This window comes from Tachypleus tridentatus, chromosome 8 (assembly GCF_004210375.1).
Source record: "Tachypleus tridentatus isolate NWPU-2018 chromosome 8, ASM421037v1, whole genome shotgun sequence".
Lineage (NCBI taxonomy): Eukaryota > Metazoa > Arthropoda > Merostomata > Xiphosura > Limulidae > Tachypleus > Tachypleus tridentatus.
The window spans coordinates 120,397,886-120,421,367 of NC_134832.1; the positions used below are offsets into that span (position 1 = coordinate 120,397,886).

Below are 23,482 nucleotides of genomic sequence, written 5' to 3' on the forward strand. Positions count from 1 at the left end.
GACAAAAAAAAAGCAAATTTTAAAAAACAGTCATGAACGCTTTCACAAGCTACTCGAGGGCTATCTGTGCTAGCGTCCCTAATTTAGCAGTTTAAGACTAGAGGGAAAGCAGCTAGTCATCACCACCCACCGCCAACTCTTGGGCTACTCTTTTACGAACGAAAAGTGGGATTGACCGTCACATTATAACGCCCCCACGGCTGGGAGGGCGAGCATGTTTAGCGCGACGCGGGCGCGAACCCGCGACCATCGGATTACGAGTCGCGCGCCTTACGCGCTTGGGCATGCCGGGCCCTAAAAAACACTCATGAACGCTCACAAAATGCGCTTTTTAGGTCGCCTTATCCATGCCATCCCAGATAGTCACGTGACTGCCAAACATTCACGACGATCTGACCATGGCATCTGATAGTATAAAAAACGGGAAAGTCTCACGATCTATTTCAGTTTGGCTTCACGAGCAAGACTAATGAATCAGAAGACAACACTATGGAACCCCGAGTGAAAAAACACAAGCCCAAGTGTTAAAGCAAAACCTGTTACTGCTAGTACTGGTGCTAAGCCTACTTGTCATTTCCAATATGAATGGAATAGAGGCCGACCATGGCTGAAGCATAATAATGCTACCGGACTGATGTTTCGTTCAATTTGGCAGGAATATGACCAAAGTAATGGAAAGCAGAAGAACACCTTCATGACAGGATCTCCAACCTGAGAGCAAGTGCTGTTAAGGAGTATGAAAACAGTTGCGCCCACAGTCTAAGTTGTCAAGCTAAGACAGCAAAAGAAACACCTGATTTAACTCCCATGATGAAAGAATTGAGCAAACATAACCAGTCTGAGAAAGATCGTTTGCTTGTGCTGTTCAGGACTGCCCTTTATATGGCTTTGAATGCTAAACCATTCAGCAATTTTCAAGAGCTTCTATTGCTGCAGGAGCACAACTTTGGTATGAACTTAACAGAACATTATGCCAATGACAAACAACAGTTATCTTTTTGAAGTATATTGCAGAAACAATTAGAATTAATGTCAGATCGTGTCTGCACACCTCATTATTCTTTGGCATTATGACTAACGGCTCAACAGACACTGCCAACATTGAGCAGGAGATAGTCTGTGTAAAATACTTGGACAGTGACTGTTGCCCAGTAACCCACTTCCTTTGTCTGCAGTCAATTAAGAAGGCTGTTTCTGAACACTTGCTACAGGCACTTAGTTCCAGTAAAGGTTTCTTAATTACCTGGGATGAGAATTTTTTTTATTTATCCTGAATTCGTAATTAAGAAAAATTAAAATGGACAATATTTCATGTACATTTGTGTTTTAATTCAGGTTTACATAGTCATTCCATTATTAATATACATAAGTGAAAACTCAAGCATTTTTCAGTTGATTTAAACCAAGAAGAACCATATATTTACCACTGACAGAATTGGAGCTTAACCTAACACAACTAGCATAATAGATAATGGAGCAATTGAATTTTCCAGAGTACAAATTTACATCTTGTTTTGTTTTGTTTTTACAGAAAGTAACTAATATTGAGTACTAATTTTTTGTACTTGCAACATTGTCCATATATGACAAGTATCCCGTCTGGCTTGAATCAATTGTATCCCTGACAGCTGATAGGGCAGCTGTCAATTTTGGCACAAATAAAGGACTTTGTCAACACAGTGAAGGTGCAAAAACCTTATTTGATAGAGATCCACTCCGTTAGTCACAGATTGGAACTTGCAATTAAGAAGACCATCAAGGACATCCCTTACCGTGATAGTATCCAAACCTTTTTAGAAAACCTATGGATGTTTTATGACAATTTGCCACAGAATTGGACTGGCCTCAAAGAAGCTGGTGAAGCCAACAACATTGTTGTTAGAAAGCCAACAAAAGGGACAGGAACCTGGTGGGTGGCCTACAAAGAGCGTGCTCTGGAGTCAGTTTCTCATAACTGGTCATCTTTAGCAGAGCATTTGTATCAAGTAAAGCTGCATGACAAAGTGGAACGTGGACAGAAAGCTGCAGGGTTATACATTACTTTGACAAGCCTTAAATTCGTCCTGTACATGGACATATTCTTGGCAGTTCTGCCTGTTTTGACATCTCTTAGTCTCAAAATGCAGGATAATTCTGCTACTGTGAACATTGTTTCTGACGAAACTCGCTGTTTGCAAAGAGAAGCTGGGCAATCTGAATCATGTTTAGAGATCTCAGAAAATTGTTAAAGAGCTCACAACATGTGAACAAACTGGCAAGTGGTTACTTAGAGGAAAGGTGATTGTTATTAGTGGTCAGACAAGGGCCAGAAGCTCAAAAAGTGCCACAAAAGAGACAGTTGCTCAATCCGTGGCTGAAGAAACTGCCATATTCATAGGTAAAATTGTCACTTATCTGAATGATAGATTTGAAGAATTTGATAAGGATTTTATTGGTGCCTTTCAAATTTTTGAACCAAGCAACTGGCCTAAAAGCAAGGAAGCATTGTCATCTTATGGCCATAATGAACTCCAGCCACTATTGGACCACTTTGGTGCTCTGCTAGAAGCTAAGGGTTTCAACATTGCAGCTGATATTTGCCAAGCTAACTTACACAAAACACTGCTCAAAGCCACAAGATTTGCCAAATCAGATGAGTCTCTGGCTAGTAGTGCAAGTGGATTGTGAACCCACATATCAAGTCAAATTACTGTTTAGAACGGTAAACCTTTCCCTGGATCAACAGTGTTGGCCTTGCTATGCCTCATGCAGGTGATTCCCATGTTATCAGCTGAACCAGAACGTGGATTTTCCCAGATGGCAGTTATTAAGGATGACTGGTGGTCCAAACTAATAAATGGTTTGATTGATGTGTCATTTTTAATGGGTACAAGGCTTGTTGCCATTTGCTTTAAAATAATGTTCCAGTGCCATAAATAAAATGATTCTGTTTTATATAATAATTGTCTCTACTTGATTTCTTGTTTTCTTTGATGTCCGGTGACAATTTTGAGGTGTCCTGCTAAAATTTCAAATGTCCGGCAAGTTTTACTGTCCAGCAGGACATGCATCCTGCTGAAAATTTAGAATATTTCTACCCCTGGAGAATTAACTTCAAACGTTAGTATTTCTAGGAGGATATTAAATAAATTTGTCAGCAAAATGTCAATCTGTAAACAGTGTGAGCCAACTAAGTAAAGACATCTTGGTAGCTTAAGCGAGGTATAACAATATCAATTTAGGTGGGATATTGAATGAAGATATAAAGGGATGCTGAGTACTTGTCTGAGACAATACCTGATTTTGTCAGCAGAGTGTTTTGTGGTATCTACTTTATGACTCCCTGATGTCCTGAACTTTGAGTGAAGTATTTTAAATGGCAAAGTGTGGCTGCCAGACTTCATCCAAGAAAAACATAACACACCAGTTTCTTGAGTAAGATTGAAAGTGTAATCTTGATTCCTTCTTGAGATGAATAATTTCTTATTTGTTGCCATTCTGACTGGATTTCTTTCTTGAACAAATTTGCATGAATATTGTTTTGCGTTCGGCTGTATAAGGAAAACATCCAGATCAAGAATTTGAGGTTGAAGTTTTCTGCACATAGAGGGAAGCGAAGAGCTTTTGACCCTATAGATGAATATTGTCTTGACTAAGCTGATAATTTTTACCAAATCAGACAAGGGATGAAGATAAATATTTATACGATGAATAATGATCAAGTAAAGGCATGATCTGTAAAGTAAAAAATATAAAAAAGTAAAACAAAGAGATTCTGTAGATAAGAAATAAACTTTTATTTGGATTTAGAAATACTATACTATGTAATTTACTACTATACTTGAACTGTCCACTTCCTTTGAGAAACTGTCTCTGTAAAAAAGAGAGGATGGCTAATGCTAGTCTTGTTTGTTTCCTTGAATCAAACAACCTCTAACCCACCAAATATGGATTTTGATGACAGAGCTTCACTGTGGACCACCTGCTTTGACTTGAAACTTTAACCAAGAAAGCCTTTTTCAAGACACAACATCTTGTTTCTGTTGTTGATGTTCTTTTACCTTAAGAAAGCTTGTGATACCATGTGGAGATATAGCATTTTGCGAGACTTCCACTCATATAGGTTGTGTGGCTATTTGCCTATTTTATCAAAAAATTTTAATGGACTGGTGATTCCAAGGTCGTGTGAGTTTGATACTTTCCTGTTCTTTCCCACAAGAATTTAGAGTCCCTCAGAGCTATATTTTGAGCATCACACTTTCATTATAAATATTAATGCTATTACTGTACAACTCTCCACTACAGTTGCAAACAGACTGTATGTTGACAACTTCCACATCTCGTGTGAGTCATAGAGCATGAGCACAAGGTTTATTGAGAGGCAGCTACAGACTGCCCTCAATATTTTTACTGAAGTCGACCTCAGTAAACGTTTTTCCCTTTCTTCTCTTTATAACCATCTGCATGCAATATTGCCACTAATGGGATATTCACACCAATCTCAAACTCTATCCCATTGAAGTTCTGGTTTCTGTGTTCCTCAAGACAAAGTTTTTGGGGCTGACTTTCATTCCACACATCAAGCAGTAACATATTATGTGTGCAAGGGCACTGAACATTCTCCATATCTTCTCTTCCACCTCTTGGTGAGTGGATGAATGTTCTGAGCTTAAGATCTATTATTCCCTTGTTTGTTCGAAACTGGACTATGGATCTATGATATGTGCCTCTGTCAGAATCGTTTCTGTTATCTGGGACTGATGCATCAATGGGTGGTCTGTGTGATACTCAAGTCACAATAGCCTACATTTTAGTGTGACACCATCATTATGACTGTGAGTGATGTCACCATTTTAGACATGTTTTTTTCTGTGGTCGTACTCCTGACATTGGACAGTGTCATTGGCAATGGTTGCACTGTCCACCTTATAAACATTTTTTTAATTTTTAAGGCCCCTTTTAATTTTTTAAAGTTTTTTTATCTGACAGTAGCCCACTGTTTCTGTTTTAACTTAATTTTGCTTTACACTTTATAATACATATTGTCCATTCTGTAGTTTTGGACTTGTCAAAAATAAGACTAATCACATGACCTGTTAGTTTACATTAGAAGTGTGTAAATGCACAGATGAACTCATATCAATGATCATGATTCCCTGTTTGGATGCCGAGCTAGCAAGACGTGCTAAACTTCTTCTGCTAGCATGATGTTTTCGCTGCCAGAACCAACCTCGCCAGTAATCGTCATCAACCCAATTACACAATATGTAAAATACAAGCCAAAATAGTGAAGGAATACCCACAGATCAACTGGAATACAGCATGGACCACAACAAGTAACAGGAAAATAGAAAAAAAAAGAAGAGGCCTAAATTATAAAATAGCTCATAATATAGTAAGCACAAAAGACAGATTAAGCAGACAAAAAGTTATAAAATTGAACAAATGTCCATACTGCCAGTGCACAGAAACAACAAAACGTGCTTTCTATGACTGCGCACATGTAAAAGTATATTGGCAAAAGCTATCCGAAGTTTTCCACACGGGTTTGATTAGTTACACCACAGTCCTCTTTAATATCCCATTATCTGTGAAGAATAGTAAAAAAATTCTCCTTCCCCTTTTTGGTGAGTGAATTTAAATAACATTTATGGTCTGCAAGATTTAAAGCTGTATACGAAAATGTACAGGAAAGTGTGGTGATAAGACGTATCTAGTCCAATACAAGAATTAGGTGAAAAATTGATAAACATGATTAACAAGTGAAGAATTTAACAGGAGATGGGCTATGGAAGAGTTGAGAATAATGTAAATGAAAGGCAGATTTATATATCTAAAATTCTAAATTCACTATTTTGAAGCAAACGACACATGTTGGCTTCAAGTGGATGGCGGAGAAGGGAATCGTGGTGGACCAACCAACGCTGGGGGTGCAAACCTGGGGGTGAGTGTATTTGTATATTTCACATGTGTAGATGCTTGGACAAATAGCTCATAGATCATAATAATGGTGACTTTGACTCTACACTTTAAGTTGTGTATTGTGTTCCCCAAATGTGTTAAACCCCTATCAACACACAGCAGGAAACCCAGATGAAACTGCAACGAAGGAATACCACAAAACAAGATACATGGAAAACAATAACTTAGGTAAGTATGGTAAGTAATGAAAATGTTTTGACTGGGGTAGGCTGCAGACATGCCCCATCCTCTTCTTACAGTAAGGGTTTAGTTAGAATAGGGTCATTCCATGTCAAATCATCCAGGGAGCTGCAGGTGACCCCACAGAATGCATTGAAAAAATGCACATGTGCTCATCTACCCATATAATGAAAACTTGTCAAAGATTAGATCAATATCTCTAATAGTTTCTGATTTACAGCCCTGTAAAATTTAGTTAATTTTTTTTATTTTTGGCAAATTCATTTTCGGGCAACTTTGGCTGCTTAAAGCTGCAAGAGTAATGGTGGTAGAAGGCTGAAATTTGCTACACTGACTGAATTAATTTCACAGAATTTAAAATGATCTCAAACCAAGTTTATCTTTCTCAGAATTTGCATAGTGATGAAGTAAAATCACCTGAAAACCCAAAATTGCAAAAAACATCGGTTTATGTAATGAGCCATAGCTCTAAGACTTAATATGGTACAAAGCTGATTTTGTTTTTCTAATTTCCTATAGCATATCAGTTGATAAATCCGCAATTGTTGTGATTAAAAGTCTATTAGATCTCCTGTAAAAAAATGCAGTTGCATGCAACTTTTTATGATTTAGCTAAAAATAGCCCTACTTCAGGCCACAGTTTGACCATGTCACCAGTTATTCAGCCTTTTCAGATTTTTACCATATATTCTTACATCTCTGAATATGATCTGAAAAAAAAATCAGGATGGTGTTCAACCTACTTTGCGAGTTATAATTTTTTTTTAAATTATCATCTGGCCATACATTTTTTATTTAAAACAAAATTTAGTTTAGGCGTGTTACTGTGTGCACATATATCCATACAATTTTGAAAAATACCTGTCAGAATTTTATGAATCCCACTGAAATATTCTAACCAGCCTTTCACAATGTTAAATAATGAAGTTGTAAGAAACAAGAAAGAATTAATTCATTTCTGAACAAGTTTATTGACGTAACTAGTTGGATCACATGGCAATGCAAATATATTGTGTATGCATTACAGTTATGCAGATATGGCTGAGTTTAACATTCGTAATATAATAAATACAAAGGTAAATCAGACACAAAAAGCACAGTGCGACAACAGGGGATAACTGAGAAAGATTATAGTCACACCAAACTGCAATAATCGTTACAATGGAATGTTTCAAAAAACTGCTTTGGTGATAAATTAGCCTTAACAACATCAAATAAACATTGCTTTGTTCAGACAACTTGAATAAATTTCTGAAATTTGAATTTAATTATGTTGAGATCACTGTGACTTAGAACATAGTGGCGAGGACTACTGCCTTGCACGGTAGGTGCACTTATCAGACAAAGAATATGTTGGAAAGGAATCCACCTTTCATCTTTACATGACCTTGCAGGCCATAAGAACAATTTGTTTCTTGATTTCTTCATAATTGACACCAACACATTGGAATGTTCATCTGATCTATCTTTTACGTTTCCCACATACCATTCATGATCATATATGCATGCCACATATTACCCTGGCTGATAATTATCATTGCTATCATTAGACCCTATTTGAGCTGCTGCAGCATCACTTTCACTGTTACTACCAACAGTTACAACTGTGTACACATCATCATCTGATAGCCTTCTCATATACAATTTGTTGGTAGAGTGGGGAATAAAGCTATGATGTGACCTAATACCTGCCACAGTTTTGCATTTTTTATAGTGATCAAGTAGATCAAACTTTACACAATTCTGCAGGACTGATTCCTGATTGACAAGAAAGAATTGAATGCCCTGAATGTGGTCCTTTGCCCAATGGTACATATCAGAGTCACTTAAAATTGGGTTTTGGGTTTTCAGGTATTTGACTGCATCACTATGCAAATCCTAAGAGAGATAAACTTGTTTTGAGACCATTTTTGAATTCTGTGAGATTAATTCAGTCAGTGTAGCAAATTTCAGCCTTCTACCACCATTACTCTTGCAACTTTAAGCAGCCAAAGTTGCCCGAAAATGAATTTGCCAAAAATAAAAAAAACATTAACTAACTTTTACAGGGCTGTAAATCAGAAACTATTAGAGATATTGATCTAATCTTTGGCAATTTGTCATTATATGGGTAGGTGAGCACATATGAATTTTTCAAGTCATTCTGTGGGGGTCACCTGCAGCTCCCTGTATGATTTAACATGGAATGACCCCTTCACATTTTATCAAGTCTTGTGTTACTCTGTTCCTCTGTAACATTTTACTTTTTATACACATTAAAAACATATTTAATACACAGTTGAAGAAAAAAACATTGCCAATTTAGGCACTATAAGTTAAAAAATTTTTAAAGTGAATAGTATGTATTTCTTATGATATGTTATAAGTAACTTGAGAGCATTAAAACAAGTCAAATTATTTTAGCAAATATAGCTGTGTTTTGCTATTCTAAACGATAATTGTATACCAGTTATTCTTTCTATGTTTCTCAAACCTAGAATAGCTTAAGACAGCTTTAAATCATACACTTTTGTTTCTTTTAATACTTCTTTCTAGTAGTTATGCTAATTTCAAGGAAATGTTAAAACCTTCTACTGTTGAGTTAAAATGACGAATAGTCATAGTGGGGATATTTTTATGGTTGTGTATGAATAAGTGGGTGGTTTGAAAACTGATTACTAACGCCCACACACAGTTACACTTTTTCACTACAAACATGACTAATGTTTGCCCTTTGTATACGAATGTCAGGAATATTTAATATAAATCCAACTGCAGACTATTTAAGCCTTGTCTAATTGGCAGTTACACAAACGCTTATCAGGCTTCATTCACAGAGTCAGTGAAGTTGAGTTTACTTAAGGAATTGCATTTGTGTCCAACCAAGGCTTTCACAGCTTAAAGAAGGCAGACACAGCAGTAGTTTCGTATCCATTTCTAGTAGATGCTGGCTCAGGCTAGTCATTCTACAAGTGTCCAAACATACAAAAGATCAATTGTGAACTGCGATTACCAAACACATAACCACTAAAATAGGCTGTGAGCTGACTATGAAATCCATTCTGGGCTGGACCTGCCAAAGATGCAACCACTTTAGGAGGCTATGGGCTGAATATGGATAATTTCTGGGCTGGAGCTGCATCCTCACCTGTGGAGACACCCATTGATCCCATGGACCCTGGGAGTTTAACTAGTTTGGGTGTTTCTTTTGTTTGGTCAAATTTCAAATAGCAGATCCACAATCCGTAGCTTGCAGATCTTTTTATTACTTATAAAAGCAACTTCTGTTGGATGGTCGTCTACCACTTTCTTACTTTTAGGAGTTCGTTTTATTAGAGGTAACTGCCTTGCATTGTATTGTCATTGACCTTATCTCAAGCCCTTAATGAATATATTAGTTTGGATGTTCTCCTGCTGTACAGATTCTGAGGGCCATCTCATCGCCTGAGGATGAGACGTATGGCAGTGAACTTAGTCTAACTACGTAATATGTAACCTGCGTGAACCACATAAGTATTCTTCTCAGAACCTTCCTTACCTCTCTGGAAATATTTCATCGCCTTGATCAAGTGTCAGGAAAAGTGGGTTACACTTACACACGCTATATCTCGCTCATTAGTGGTTTATTAGTTACCAGACCATCAGCTGTACATCTGTAGTGAAAAGTAGAAAAATAAGAGAATAATCTGTAGATTAAGGTGATTTCCATGCCATTAGTGGACATTAGTAACATTTTTTAGAGAATTATGTACAGTCTATAGGATGGTCTAGATCAACTATCAAACTCCTCTGTCCCAGTCCTGTCCATCTGGATTAAATGATTATGTGAGTCTGCCAAAGATCTAGTTTTGTTATCATTTCGGTAAAGTGATCGGTTTGAAAGAAAGAGAAGAAAATATTTGATGATGTGATCTCACCCTACTAGTGTTGCAACAGAAGTCCCACAGACATCGTCTAAGAACCAGATTTAAAAAAAAAATATATAAATTCGTAATGTGAGGATTGGATGTTCGAGTCCCCGTCAAACCAAAACATGCTTTTGGTGTTATAATATTTCGTTAGTTCACACCTCTGCATACTTCTCAGTTGCATGTTGGCTAAATGTTCTGCACTGCCATTGACAGGCCCGTTTATACCCGTGGAAAATCTGGCAAATAAACCACAGTGGCACGTATGATGGCGTGAATGAGAACTACAAGAGGAAACAGTTGCAGACTGTTAATTGCAGTAACAAATATGTTACTAATGGAACAAGATGGATACAGGACCGAAAGGCACTGGTTCAAAACGTTCTACTGCTGAGCACCATCTGCACTTTCAGCTATGGATGCAATATAAAAGTGATGATCAGTTCAAAGTGCTGGACAAAAGTTTGTGGTTGAGGAATTGTTTGTCGTCTGCATTTTTTCTGGTCAATAGTTCAAAATTAGGAATGGCTGTATCTAAGCCTGGTAATTTTCTGACCCAGTAATTCAACCCGAGTGTTAGAAGGGGTTGTTCACGTTAAAACTGTAAATTTCTTATGACACACGTGAAATAAAATCTCTTTTGGTATGGAAAAATGGTCGCCAACAGAATGGTATATATTACACATTTTTTATTTAGGTTACCGCACATGCTTCAATGTCTTTTATTTGTTACTCTTATCCTTTTATATATTTTGCACCTTTTCCCCCATGGTACAGCAGTAAGTCAGTAGACTTATTACGCTAAACATTGGTTTGGAGATAGTCATTGTGTTGCTTTGTATCTTATGAGAAACAAATAAAACATATCGATGCATCTTTGGGATACAATTATATGTATATTGACATTTTAAAATTTTAATGCTTGAACATAATTTATATGAGATAACGATAGTTTGTAACGATAGTTTCTAACTTCAATATTTACTAGAAATTATGGTTGAGGAGAAACGACACTCGAATAGTTGAGTTAGAATTACACGTACTTGAAAGGTCTAACCTTCAATTTAATACTTGAATTTTCTGTATTTTAAAGTATGATGTTATTCTTTGGTTGTTTTTTGAATTTGGCGCAAAGCTACACGAGGGCTATCTGCGCTAGCCGTCCCTAATTTAGTAGTGTAAGACTAGAGGGAAGGCAGCTAGTCATCACCACCCACCGCCAACTCTTGGGCTACTCTTTTACCAACGAATAGTGGAATTGACTGTCACATTATAACGCCCACACGACTGAAAGGGCGAGCATGTTTGGTGCGAACGGGATTCGAACCCGCGACCCTCAGGTTACGAGTCGAACTCCTCAATCCACCTGGCCATGCCGGGCCGGAGATATCTTATACACCAAACTAACTGAACATATAAATCACTGGCAATTACAACTTTAATTAAACATTCTGCAATCCTGAATGAAAAATCAATAACATTCAATGAATCCAGTTTGATTTATTAGATTTTAAGTAAGTACATAAAGTGGTTACATTAATATTTATTTTATACTAGATTAAATTCGCATATCATTTTACCTTGATGCATCTTCGAAATAACAAAAAATAGTAGGCAGGCACAGAAGTGTTTCACTTTCAAAATTAGTTGTATCTCAAACAAAATTATAAGACAGGCAAACTGTTAGAAAATCAAAACTTACAGTCACAGGACACATTCCAATTGCGATGTCTTTACAGAGGATTGAAATGGCTTGAATTAAGTCAAATTCACATTTACTTAGTCACAGCAATAACATATTTGTTTTAAGCAGAAAAATGCAGTCTTAAAAATAAGTACATATACTGCATTACAAGTTTCACCAGTTTTCAACATATTTGTTTGCAGTGCTTTTCTGTGTATAAAGATTACAAAACTCAGCAAACATAAATATTTCAAATTAAACCAATATATTTTTGTAAAAAACAATTTTGTACAAGAAAAAAAAAGGTTCTTTCTGTAGTTCCACCTAAATTTGATCAATATCGTTCTTCATTCACTTTTAAAAATAAAGGTGCAAAAATACCACAGTTATATGGAGAACCTTTCTCAATAACACTAATCCTACCAAGTTCTGCTTCAGTTATGGATTACATAAACAGTTAGCTTGGATCTTAAAACGTTACACAGAACATGAAAAACACACTTCCTGTACAACTCTTACGAAGTTAGAAATAAATTAAAGCAAACCCTAGTAATAATGTATGTAGCTTTGACATATAAATGTAGATATTGAAGCGCAGATGAAAAAACGTCATTGAAATTGCAATGAGCATAACTGACAGCCATGAAGCTCTGAAAATACTTTAGAAACTTTGAAACAACTATTGTAATTAAGAGCAAATAATTGTTCTGTGTTTGAAAAAATAGATTTCAATATTAGCAACATTGTTCCTTATCATGACAAGGCTCATTGAAACAGTTATGTTTCCATCAGTTTCTTGTTGATGATACCTTACGTGGCTTTAAAAGGAAAGATAAAATGATGTTGGTTTATGAGACATAAAATTTAAAATAGAAGAAGAGATTTAGAAAGTTATATAAACTTCCTAAATTTAAACATGGGGGAAAATATTCTACTTGAAAGTTTAAAACAAATTGCACACGATGGAACGTACGTACCTTGGTTTTCTGAACTTAATAATAAAGTAGAAATCACAACATTGAAAGCACTGAGACTGTGCACCAATGAAAACATGGACAACTAAACTCAAATTTTTGTCTTGAATGTCTTATACTATATATGTATTTCTTTATAATTACCTCGATCCAGTGGCCCGGCAAGGTCAAGTGAGTTAAGGCATTCGACTCGTAATCTGAGGGTCGCGTGTTCGAATTCCCATCGCATCAAACATGCTCTCCTTTTTCAACCGTGGAGGCGTTATAATGTGAAGGTCAATCTCATCATTCGTTGGTAAAAGAGTAGCCCAAGAGTTGGCGGTGGGTGGTGATGACTAGCTGCATTCCCTCTAGTCTTCCACTACTAAATTAGGGACGGCTAGCGCAGATAGCCCTTGTGTAGCTTTGCGCGAAATTCAAAAAAACAAACCTAGATCCGTACCGCTATTTCGCACGTGGCTCATGAGACGCACAACAGTTTCATCAACTCCGACCAGCGAAAAATACTGTAATTGATCGTTTTTGTTATTGTTTGATTTGCGAACAGCCATCGTGAAAATATGCACCCAAAAATTGTGGTGCACGTTTATGTGAAAAAATAACACGAAGTCCTCGAAGTATTACGCTGCATGTGTTGACCCAACGATAATCAATTTACTGTAATAATGCTTTCTTTTCTTTTCAGGCCCGGCATGGCCAAGCGTGTTAAGGCGTGCGACTCGTAATCTGAGGTCGGAAGTTCGCATCCCCGTCGCGCCAAACATGCTCGCCATTTCAGTCGTGGAGGCGTTATAATGTGACGGTCAATCCCACTATTCGTTGGTAAAAGAGTAGCCCAAGAGTTGGCGGTGGGTGGTGATGACTAGCTGCCTTCCCTCTAGTCTTACTCTACTAAATTAGCACAGATAGCCCTCGAGTAGCTTTGTGCAAAATTCAAAAAAACAAACAAAACAATCTTTTCTTTTTTTCTCACAAGCAATATGTCGCCTCAGAATTTTAAAAAAAAATAGAAATAAGATTTTTTTATCCTGTAGAACGTGAAAACTCAAATCGTTTTTTTTTAATTTCGCGCAAAGCTACACGAGAGCTATCTGCGTTAGCCGTCCTTAATTTAGCAGTGTAAGACTAGATGGAAAGCAGCTAGTCATCACCACCCACCGCCAACTCTTGGGTTACTCTTTTATCAACAAATAGTGGGAATGACCGTAACGTTACATGACCCCATGACTGAAAGGACGAGCATATTTGGTGTGAAGGGGATTCGAACCTGCGACCCTCAGATTACGAGTCGAGTGCCTTAACCATCTGGAAATGCAATTTTGTTTATTCGAAATCAAAATTTTGAACGCGGCGGGATAGTAAAATGGAAAATAAAATAATCTAGGCTTAATAGTTTGATGTTAAGCACAAAGATACACGATGGGTTATCTGTGTTCTGCCCAGCACGGGTATCGAAATCCGGAATCTAGAGTTGTAAGTCCGTAGACATATCCGCTGTGTCAGTGCGAGGTACTGACCTAACACATTAATTTCTATCGCATAAGGCTTAAAAATATAAATAGTTCCAAGTTATGTGTAATATCATGGTAACAATACGGTTTTCTTAAACACTATGTAAATCTGAAAATATATATATAGGAGTTGAGTACGTTATGTTAAAACTATTTTGAAGCCTCACTACACCGATACGGCTCATGTCGTCATGTCCAGTGATGTTCTATTCAATGACCGTACGTAGATGACACTGCAAAACGATTCGCCTTAAGACTGTAATATTCAACACACAAAATCTCTTCCTTCAGATCTCCATAATCCATCTAGTTTACGAAAACGAAGATAGTTTCCCAGCATCCATTTCAATTGTTCAATTAAAAGAAATCCACAAGCGCTGCGTCGGTCTACTTGGTAGATATGTCTTCATATGGAATAGCACGAAAACTATTTTAGTTTTCAGTTGCTTGAGGTATGCGAATGATTAACAGATACGTCGTAAAATCATCTTGTGTAAACGTGCTTGTGCCGCTTTTCCAGTATGGAAATCCTTTTCGATCGTGTTAATTACTGTTGTCTTGGGCACGTGGATAACTTTTTTTTTCTACTGATTTTTATATATGTAAAAATGGCTGGTTTGGGTTGAGAAAATTTTTATGTAGAGGAGCTAACAACGTTTCGACCTTCTCTGGTCATCGTCAGGTTCACAAAGAAAGAAAGAGGTAACTGACCAATAGCTGACCACATGTTTAAAGGGGGTTGTGTAACTGAGTGTGGGAATGTAGAGGGCGTGCTTAGATGTTTGATTATATTTATTAATATAGGTGTAAAGGTGTTTCTTTGTATTGGTTTATTTTGGGTTTGAGTTGTTGTATAAGTAAGGCTTCTTTAATTTTACGTTTCTTTAATTAGTATATAAACGACCCACTTTATTTCCCACACCTGGGTTGCAACTTGTTCCAGTCTCTTTCTGGAAGGTCCTGCAGCACACGTTGTACCCCATTCCTTTGTTTTCTAATTGCATTAAGAACAAGGGATATTTGATATCTCTCTCTTAAAAATTCTAAATTCCCGATTTAAACACATCTTTATGATCAAATTGTATGACTGTTTTGCATTGTAAATGGCTGATACAAACCATACATAAAAGCAGTACGTTTTTAGGTTGCATCACTCCATACAATGTCGCAACTTAGTAGTGTTTATACATTCCGTTCCACCACTGTTTTTTTGTCAGCTGTGATTGGCACGTGACTTTTTGATTTATATATTTAAAATTTTTTAATAGAACATATTCAGCCCTGTGTTCTACATTCCATTCTCTTCTTTGCTCTAAAAGATGAATTAAAACAAATTTAAAATAAAATATTGCTCAACTGATTGCATATTTAGTGGTTTAACTTGCTATTAGTAAAAGACAATCGCACAGCTCAAGGGAGACGACAAATGAGGTAATATTTTACGATATTTAAAAGAGAATTTTGTGAACGTTGGTTTGTTTTGTCTGCGAACATTACACATTAAACTGTATTTAAGTAACAACGTTCACTGGAATTTAGTGGTGATGTTGAAACTTAGTTTTTGCTTTTACAATACTGTATATTTTATTTTATAGCTCACTAAAACTCTAACTGCTAAAACTTATATGTCATGCTAATAATATTATACCCATGCCGAAATACACCCAATAAAAAAAAGTAGGTAACATTGTGTCTGCTAACAAATTACATAAAATATTGATTGTGCTTCCAATAATGCCTGCTGTCTTAATACTATAATTCGCACTGATAGTGTCTTGACAACTGATTGTGTGTTAGATTAGATGTGTCTTACACCTTGAGGTTAGACATATATTACACCTGGTTGTGTGAGGTTAGACAAATCTTATAACTGACTGGGTAAGATTATACATATCTTACTCATTGGTCGGTTATTTCAGAGCAAAGTCACACTAAACTGATGGGTGCATCACGAGTAATCCTCAGATTTTAGTGTTGTTAATCCTTAAACTTATCACTGTGTCACTGATGGACATCTTACTCGTACCTGATTAAATAGTACTAAACACACATACACACTTTGTCTGAACGTAGAAATACATGGCACTGTATAATTTATAATTTTCAGATTGGTTTCACGGAGAACCTACGTGTAACTAGACAAGATGTGCAAACACTGTGTTCATCTACATAACAGGATAATCTAAACGTCGTTTATTCACTAATGTGCTTTCAAATAGAACTCTACAAAATGTGTTACTGTTTAAGTGTTTTAGTTGGATGTAACTTTTGTTTACTTTCATTTTTTTAAATAATTAGTCAAATTAAGTAATATTCCAAAGAAACTGGATCAGTCGGTTCAATATAGTTGTGAAAGTTTCGTTTCAAAGTTCACATTTCATAAAGTGTGAAATTATGTTAAGTTTTACGGGGTTGAACATAAGTTAAACAACTCGTTTTTAACATTCGTCCATTCATTTAAATGTGTGAGCTTCTAATTAACCACAGAATTATCTATGGAGTTCACATGGACGCCACTTGTTTTTTAAATATATTTTTCGAAATTATTTATGGAGCAAATTGTTTGTGAGTCAGTGACTCTGTTCGCTAAGGTTTCCTAGTAACACATGAGTCATAGAGACAAAATATGAACACATTATTTTAATAATACAGACAATCCTACAGGCTTATTTGTGGAATTATAAATATATTGTAGGTAGAAAATGAACGAATTTACGCTTTTTTTCAGCAGTTCTCTTCAATGAGCGAGATCCGAACAGGCAAAATAAAAACTATTCTTTGGTATAACACGTGGACCCCACCGATAAGGGGCAGTTTAAAAACAAGGCAATAATTTTAGAGTAAACCGATAAAATTGAATAAATAAAAAGCTTTGCTATATGTTAATACTAAATAAAGACGTGTCGTTTTATTTGATACTATTAGATGAACATACGTGTTACTATCTATCGCTTTATGTACATTACACGTGTGAATTGTACCTTGTATAACTAGTTCTACATTACATGTATGACATGTTACTTTGTATCACTTGATGTACATACACGTGTGAACTATACTTTGTATAACTAGTTCTATATTTCATTATGACGTGCTACTATGTATTACATTACACGTGTGGCTTTGTATAACTAGATCCATATTACACTTGTGATGTGTTACGTGTTACCACCATATTTCTGTTATGAGTGTGATGCATTATTTCGTATCATTAAGTCTAAATATGTGATACTCGATTTAATAAGTAATATCAGAATAACATATGCACTTCATTGTATTGTATCTGCCATTCCTTAAACTACATATACATATTTATTTGGTATATTCAGACTTACAAGTGCGCTGTATTTGTTATACATTTTTTCTTATTAATCAGAAACTACATAATAAGTTGTATTTTGATTTACCTAGCGCGAGTATCAAACCCGGAATTTTAGAGTTACAGGCCCGGAGACTTACCGCTGAGCCACTAAAAGTCTTTCATTTTTATGAATTGCATGTATAAATGTCGTTTTATTTTAGAGCATTATTTACGTGTGTGACGTTTTTATTAAGGCAACAAACTTAATTGTGCATTTCTTATAAATATGAATAATATATATACTTATGATATATTTAATTATTTAACATAGAAATACATGGGTGATTTAGTGCTAATTTTTTACTGAAGCGATTGGAAGAAAAATCTTACGAATGAAAACAAATAATTCACAAAATATCTTGTAGGAACACAAGCATTTTACTCAAAATGATCAAAAAGTTCCTTTATTTCTTTAGCACCTTATTACTTCATTAATCAGTCCAGGCGTGGTTTACTGATAGGTGTCCTTGAGGAGTCCATAGTTTGGGCACCATTGCTGCATAAATACGCTTCGCACTTTGAAAATGTAATGTCTCCTAAGAGTGACGATAAAATCTTACCACTCGGTAAGACAAGAGTATCCTAAGAACTGGTGGTATTGTTAACTAGCCCTCTTTCCATTAGTTTATCAACTGAAAATGTGAAACGACTTTATGCAGCTTCCCCTTTTTCGGAGCCTTGCACGAAATTTCTAACACATATAAAGTCAACATACAGAGGAGTTTATAAATCGCAATCTCTTCTCAGAAATTTGAACATAAATATTAAATTGTATTTTTTGTGGAAAAGAAACTTTTTCTCATGGTGATAATTTTTTCAAGGGTAAAATGTTAATTTATAACTAAATGCAGCTTAACATATTAAAATAAATCTTATTTACAAGCACAAGTTCTGTATATTTGAGGCACGTCGCATTGTTTATTAACTATACTACACGTCGAGTTCTTCTACTTCTGATGTAAGCTTTATATAATGGAGCAAACAAACTAATTTGGATTTTGAAAGATTTGGAAAGGAAATTAGAATTATTACATTTATGGGCCACTAATAAGCATCAGAATAAAAACCGCAGTTGATGATGTGATATTTCTGTTTAAAGCTCAGCTTCACACATCCCACGTACTGTTGGCTCTTTATTCGGGGAGGAAGAGACCAGTTTAAGGCCGTTGGTGCGTTATAAGATCATCTGTCAAATACCACTATTCTTCACGAAATTGTTATAAGTGCTGTTGACTCTACCTTCTTGCTTGTATTTTAGTTCAAAATTAGCTGAAATAACCTGTTCAACGTATGGGAGCAGCATAAGGCCGCCGGGGGTGATATGGAGGAAGTCCATATTCAAATACCTCCTTTCCCATGGGCAATTCCTGTATATTGCAGGTTTTATGACAATAGATCAAATGGTTTGCCAGTTATAAACGAGGAAACAATCAGAAAATTGTCAAATAATGGTGTTGGTTAGGAACGGCTGTCGTAGATGACACTTTGTGACGTTTCTTTTACAAATATGAATATCGGAAACAAACAAAACATCACTCAAGATATTTTCCGTTTACTAAAACAACAATAGGACTTCAACAGAAAGAAAATGACTGTATGTAGTGATTGGTAGTTCAGTTGAAGCTTCTTATACTTTTTTTTTTATGTGAAAGGGGTAATAGCAGGCATTTCAAAGAGAGAAATGGTCTGTCGTGAGTTTAAGCTTTTCCTGAATGTTCGACGTTTTAACCGAAAGATGGAAACAGTTGTCACCAACAGTGAGAAGCTAATTTGGTATCAGTAACATTTGTTTTTACAATGATTACATTTTATTTATTTTTGATGTCAAGGTTGTTAAATATCGGTGTAATTATATGATTTACACTGAATCAGTTACTACACCGTATAAAACGACTGGTCTAACGTAACTTTTGGTAAACTTGAATAAAATAGTAAGAGTGAAAGCTTAAGAGGTTATGTTTGTATTAGAGTATATACGTCTTGAATTTTGTTTGTTTGTTTTTGAATTTCGCACAAAGCTACATGAGAACTATCTGTGCTAGCCATCCCTAATTTAGCAGTGTAAGACTAGAGGGAAGGCAGCTAGTCATCACCACCCACCGCCAACTCTTGGACTACTCTTTTACCAACGAATAGTGGGATTGACCGTACATTATAACGCCTCCACGGCTGAAAGGGCGAGCATGTTTGGCGCGACGGGGATGCGAACCCGCTACCCTCAGATTACGAGTCGCACGTCTTAACAAGCTTAGCCATGCCGGGCCCATACGTTTGAATGAAAAAGTTATTAAAATTTGCTATTGACAATTCTAATTATGTGATTTACATAATATAAGAAATGATGATAATCTACTATGAAAACAATTAATTCAGCGTAACTTGTGTTAGTATTGAATAAAATGGTAAGTGTGAACAATTGAATACTTAAGTTTATGATAGATTGTGTAAGATTATGATACAGAAAATTCTGTACAACTCTTAACGATTAATTTATAAAATAATCTTTCATAGTACCTTTACAGACGATATTATGAAAAGTGGAGAAATTGTCTACATTATACATTTTAGTTAAAAATGAACTGTACTTGTCAAATTTTTTAATAACGTAAACTTTTGATTGAAAGTGTTTCTTTTAAAAATTACATCTTAGAGTCCTATTTTTCTATAAAATCTTCTAAATTACATCTAACTCTAGGAAACTCAGTCTGTTGCAACAGACAAATACTACAGCATATTTTCTTTTGAATTTTTGTGTTGGAAAGTGGAAAATACTTTTGAAGTTAAAATATTATGTCGTGTTTCAAAACCCCGATATAAAATGTTTGATTAATAAAATGCTAAACCGTAAGAGTGTACTGCGCTTATATATATAGTGAACTTTTTTAAATTTATTACATCTCTCGGGTAGATACGATTAACTATGCCAAGAAACTTTGGTATGTTTAATACTGTTATTTCATCAATATCTTTGAAAGTACTATTGATATTTAAACTTTACAGTAGTGTTTCTTGTGATATATATTTATATACAAGTAGGAATCTGCTAGTTGTAGACTGGAAGCTTGCTAATGCTATACCTATTTTTGACGGTGTTTACAAAATTTATCCAGATATTCATACTCTATTACGAGAGACTAATTACAAATGCTTTGAAGGCAGCCACCTGCCATATCAAAGTTGTCGCTTTTGTTGAAAAGTTATCATGGTTTCACACAAGGAATATCTCATCTCTTTGATTCTTTTGACGTTCTTTAAAGATGTCGCTGACTAAGCTAATTAGAGTAAATGTGCGAATCTGGTATATCTGCATCTTCAGAAGATCTATGTCAAAGTTTTACGTGAAAACTAGTAAAGAAAAAAATATTTGTGTGTGTGTATTGGATAAGTTAACTAAAATATGGTTGGAGGACAGGAAGAAAAGGGATTTAATGGAATAAGTGAAACTAGATAGTCTCACAGAAAGTTACAATAGAACCCTTTTACTTTTTGATACATATTAAAGAGTCCAGTTTCATGACGGTATTATAGTTTTTGATATAGTGGGCTGTTATAAAGTTATTTTTGTATGTTTTCGTAGAGAAAACCCACATCGGGCTACCTGCAGTGTCCACAAAGGGGAATCGACCTCCTGATTTTAGTATTCTGAAGAGTTACCGTTGCCCACCTGGGGACAACTGTTCTTTTACAAAGAAATTTGGATCGTTTCATAAACTGAGTTAATGTAGATGACATTCAATTACGTCGTGAGTACGATTAGGCAAGTAATCTACCTTAATTATAATTACAGTTTGGAAGAAACAAACTCAATTGTGTTATGGAAGAAAAATAATCTAGATGTTTTTGTCTATCGGTCTGTTAAATCTTCCAGTCAGGTTGTTACTAGTGGGGAAAAAAATAGAATTTGGGGTTGTACTTACACAAATACCAACATACGTCAGTATAAAATATTTCTTTGTACAGACCGCATCACAAAGACAAAGCCTTTTTTCTTGAAATTATTACTTTATCTTGAAAACAGATGGATTAGACGGGATATGGTTATGATGTTGTAAATTATAAATGAAATAGAAAGAACTGATGGTCCTGTTTCGTTTTTAATGGTGAGAGTGGTAGAACTAGAAAGCATACGTTTAATATTTGACAGGATAGAAGTCGCTGCTACAATTTTAATTTTCCAGGAAGGTGATTAAGCCTTCGAACTTTTAGACGTGGTCAAAATCAACGTCAAAATCAGGATTAGATATAGGCAGATGGTTGTTTTATTCATTTAATAAAACAACCACGAGGAGTCGTTACATGTTACGTTATTATTGGAAACTTTTTTATCGTTTTGTATGTTAATTGGAGTAAGAAGACCTAGGAAACTACAGCAGGTATACAACACTTTTTAGTGAGAAAATGAAACTAAATTCATGAAAAGTTCTGATATTTATATAAAAAGCCAGTTTTAGAGTTGGGGTTTGAGATATTTGAACAGATCTCAAAGAGTTCGTTCTAAAAACATGTAGCTGTAAATATTTTTCTGTTATGTAGTAAAAAATATAAATTAAAATTTTCAGGGAAGGGCATCTTCTGTCCACCCCCTTTATATACGCTCTCTTCTTTTTGAGAAAATTTTGTATTTTTATAAAAATGTCCAGTTAGGATTCTTGCATATTCATTGTTTTCTTAAACATAATTTTATGACTTTTATAGAAACTCTACCAGAGGGTGTTGCCCTCTAGAAGCAGACAGATAGTGCCATCTGGTAGTTGTTTGTTTGTTTGCAAAGCTACTGGAGGGCTATCTGCGCCAGCCGTCCCTAATTTAGCAGTGTAAGACTAGAGGGAAGGCAACTAGTTATCATCACCCACCACCAACTCTTGGGCTACACTTTTACCAACGAATAGTGGGATTAACCGCCACATTATAATGCTCCCACGGCTGAAAGGACAAACATGTTTAGTGCGACAGGGATTCGAATCCGCGACCATAAGATTACGTGTCGAACGCCTTAACCCACCTGGCCATGCCGAACCTTCTGGTAGTTGATGATGCTTTTGCTGCTAGCTTTCCCACCTCTCCAATATTTCTAAGATGGATGAAAGGCTGTTGTTTTGTCTTTTTTTTTTATTCCAAGGATTTCACAAATATCCAGAACAAAATTGAAATTCAAAGTCCCATCCCTGGAATCTTCACTCTCGAGATAAATTCGTTAACAACTTTTCTTAATTGACTGTACTTAATGATCAAAAGTTTAGTTTCCAGCTCGTTTCCACATCACCATTAAGGTTAATATCAACAAGAAATTTAGCACATCTGTTGATACTATTCTCTTCCGTAGTTGGAATTTTTAAAAATTCAAAAATCTTTTCCAATTCTCTTACAAGTCAAAACAATAAACGAAGGCATTAATTAAAATTAATTACCCATAGCTCATTATAGTTACAGAAAGTTTGCAAAAATTTTAATTCAAGCTGTAAGAATATTCATAAAGAACATGGATATCAATTTATGTTTTTCATCATTCTTAATTATGGTGTAAAAACAGTTTATATTAGGTTTTTCTTTATCCCTGTAGCATTGATTATTTATATGACTGGAAGTGTACTTTTGCTTTGTGCTCAACTTGAAGGTTATAAAGAATGTTTAACAGTGTTTCCTTAGCACGTAAATTTGCCTACTTTTAAGGATCAGTGTTAGCTTAAGAACAAAGCTGCACAATATGCTGTTATGCCTAGCATAGGTATTAAAACCTGGTTTTTAGCATTAGAAACCATTAGACTTGCTACTATCACTGTTGTTGTTGTTGTTGTTGTTTTTTTAATATGAGAATTTTAAAAAAATGGAAATAATTGTTTACCTCAAGGCTAAAGTAACTAAGAGGTCTGAAAATTAGGTTTTATTTGTTCTGGAAGACTGTAATACTATGAACATATACTAGT

The 23,482-nt window shown here is 35.5% G+C and overlaps 1 long non-coding RNA gene across 1 annotated transcript; it reads left to right on the plus strand.

Annotated features, from left to right (window-relative positions):
* Positions 1–5,546: 5,546 nt before the first annotated feature.
* LOC143224268 (uncharacterized) lies at positions 5,547–23,311 on the plus strand. Its single transcript, XR_013013301.1, has 2 exons — positions 5,547–5,923; positions 21,136–23,311. It is a non-coding gene; the product is annotated as an uncharacterized LOC143224268 (long non-coding RNA).
* Positions 23,312–23,482: the final 171 nt, after the last annotated feature.